The sequence below is a fragment of the Denticeps clupeoides genome, chromosome 20 (assembly GCF_900700375.1).
Source record: "Denticeps clupeoides chromosome 20, fDenClu1.1, whole genome shotgun sequence".
In the NCBI taxonomy this organism is placed as follows: Eukaryota; Metazoa; Chordata; class Actinopteri; order Clupeiformes; family Denticipitidae; genus Denticeps; species Denticeps clupeoides.
Genome location: NC_041726.1, coordinates 9,368,123 through 9,371,378, shown reverse-complemented (window position 1 = coordinate 9,371,378; position 3,256 = coordinate 9,368,123). Strand labels below are relative to the sequence as shown.

General features: G+C 43.8%; 1 pseudogene; it reads left to right on the top strand.

Annotated features, from left to right (window-relative positions):
• Positions 1–1,508: 1,508 nt before the first annotated feature.
• On the top strand, positions 1,509–1,653 carry LOC114770908 (uncharacterized; annotated as a pseudogene).
• The last annotated feature ends 1,603 nt before the right edge of the window (positions 1,654–3,256 follow it).

Genomic DNA, 3,256 nt, shown 5'->3' with positions numbered 1-3,256 from the left:
AAGGCATCAAAACTATGAATGAACACATGTGGAATTATGTACTTAACAAAAAGTGGAGACCTGGCCTCCACAGTCACCGGACCTGAACCCAATCCAGATGGTTTGGGGTGAGCTGGACCAACAAGTGCTAAACACCTCTGGGAACTCCTTCAAGACTGTTGGAAAAACATTTCAGGTGACGACCTCATCGAGAGAATGCCAAAGTGTGCAAAGCAGTAATCAGAGCAAAGAAACTAGATTATAAAACATGTTTTCAGTTATTTCACCTTTTTTTGTTAAGTACATAACTCCACATGTGTTCATTCATAGTTTTGATGCCTTCAGTGAGAATCTACCAACGTAAATGGTCATGAAAATATAGAAAACACATTGAAAACACATTGAAGGTGTGTCCAAACTTTTGGCCAGTACTGTATGAAATTATATATATGTACATGGCAACACCTGAACACCCACATTACACAAACTGTACCTGCACACTTGCATCTGCAAATTATAAAATACTGTCCTTGTTCTTCCTGCTCAATCTCTTCACATTCTCCCATCTGCCTCTTTTCTCCCCCACCCCGTTTACATCTAAATTGTTACTATTTTACTCATTCATATCTTACCTATCTTGTAAAATGACAAATTTTGTATTGCTAATTTATTTTAGCTTAGTCACTTGTACACACTTCATGGTAATGAAGTCCCTGCGATAACCTACATATGACAAATAAAACTGAAACTGAAACATATTTATACCACATATACATCCGTTTTGCTAAAATACACAAGGGCCCAGGAAGCATAATTTCCATACATGGTACATGGAAAATATTCATAATCAGCAACCGCAGCTGCCCATATACTACAGTGGTTGTCTTGAGTTTAATTACTTCTGTACTAAATTGTCAGATTAATCTTTATATACTTCATTTTATGATGCTGAGTTAATTAGCCATTGCAGAGCTTAAAACTGTCCAGACTTTAGAAGGTCAGTCTGAGTTACTCCGACAGGCTCAGAACACGAAGGTCGCTGCGGTCCTCCCTCGGTAACGACAGCAATTACCCAGATAGTGCCCAGTCATCAGTTCCCGCAGCAGAACGGGTATCTGGCTGTATGGGGGGGGGATTGGGCCCTCAGCGTCTAGGACGGCCCCATAAATAGACGTGGCCGTTTGACTGTCTTTAGACAGATTAGCCGGCGCTGTTAAAGCCAGGCCTGCTGGTGTTCCTGCTGGTGGCTCAGGCACTGGCTGACATCCAGGCTAATCTGCCCTCGGTGACTGGGCAGTTGGACGACCTTCGGCGGGTCACAGGTAAAAGAGTCACTGTTGCAGCGGGAAGATTCTGAACGTCCTCTTCTAAACCTGGATCGGGCAGACTTTTTAATGCAGACAGTACCATGGACCATGAACGGTCACAGCTACTGTAATCTCAGCTGCCGTAATCACGGATTTATATAGGTTATACTCAGACAGAGGAGAGAACCTTCATAACCACCGTCTGAAAAATCGACAGATACTTAACTTACCTGGCGGGGGAGATTCCATCTTCAGGAACGTGGTTCTCCCAGGCTGATGTTCCTCGGTGGAGACAACTCCTGCAAAATCCCCAAATATGGGAATCTCGACTGCTGGTAGTGGGGCACTGCATTTTTATGGGGCAGTGGTGGTCTATAACCACTTCCAGACCCGCTATTGGTCACCATTGCCCCATAAAAAGTCCCGCAACTGAAGGTTCGAATTCTGAACCGCCAAGGTGCCACTGAGGTCCCCTTGATCAAGGTACCGTCCCCACACACTGCTCCCCGAGCGCCTTTCATGGTGAAGGGTTAAAAGCAGAGGACACATTTCACTGTCTGCTGTGCTGCTTTTTCAGCTTCTATATTGGGGTTTGAAGGGGAAACACAGACAGATTTTATCATGTGATTAGGTTATTAAATCATGTTTTTTCTTTTAAACCTCATATTTCACATTATTTAGACCACCCTCAGGATTTAGACCTCATCATAGCACTGAGACAGCGCTGGTTAAAGTGGTTAATGACCTGCTGTTGGCCTCTGATCAGGGACGCATCTCGCTGCTTGTCCTGCTTGATCTGAGTGCAGCGTTTGACACTATTGATCACGCTATTCTCCTTGCCAGGTTAGAGAATGTTATCGGGATTAAGGGAACAGCCCTTGAATGGTTCAGATCATATTTGACCAACCGATATCAGTTTGTGGACATCAATGGTGTTTCGTCTTCACACAGTAAAGTAGAATTTGGTGTTCCACAAGGTTCTGTCCTAGGTCCGTTACTTTTTTCTCTATACATGTTACCTTTAGGCGACGTCATCCGCAAACACGGTATTAGCTTTCATTGCTACGCTGACGACACACAGCTGTATCTGTCAGCAATGCCAGACCAGAGGCAGCAGCTGAACAAAATAGAGAATTGTCTGAAGGACATTAGACAGTGGATGCTCACCAACTTTCTCCTGTTAAACCCTGACAAGACAGAAGCGCTTGTAATCGGGCCTCAAGCAGCCAGGCATAAACTGGCTGACTACACAATAACCCTGGATAGCCTTCCTATCTCACCGAGTATTGAAGTGAAGGATCTAGGTGTCATCATTGATGCAGGTCTCTCATTCAGTTCGCACGTAGATAATGTCACTAGAATAGCATTCTTTCACCTTAGAAATATTGTGAAAATAAGAAATATAATTTCAATGCATGATGCAGAAAAGTTGGTCCATGCATTTATTACATCAAGGTTAGATTACTGCAATGCATTATTGTCTGGATGCTCTAGTAGGTGCATGAGTAAACTCCAGCTAGTACAGAATGCTGCAGCCAGAATTCTAACCAGAACCAGGAAATTTGACCACATCACCCCAGTCTTACAATCACTGCACTGGTTACCCATCAAATTTAGGATTGACTACAAAATCCTACTTTTAACCTATAAAGCTCTAAATGGTCTCGCCCCACAGTACCTGAGTGAACTTTTGGTTCCTTACGAACCGCCACGCCCCCTTCGATCAATGGGTGCGGGGTCACTACTGATACCAAAGGTGCAGAAGGTCACAGCTGGGAGCAGATCCTTCTCCTATAGACCTCCGCAGTTGTGGAACAGCTTGCCTGTCAGTGTCCGGGATTCAGACACAGTCTCAGTGTTTAAATCCAATCTCAAAACCTATCTGTTTTCTCTGGCTTTTTGCTAAAGTCCTAGACCCTCATTTCACTTGATTTTGACACAGTGTCAATTATAAAGTCCAGTTTATCACA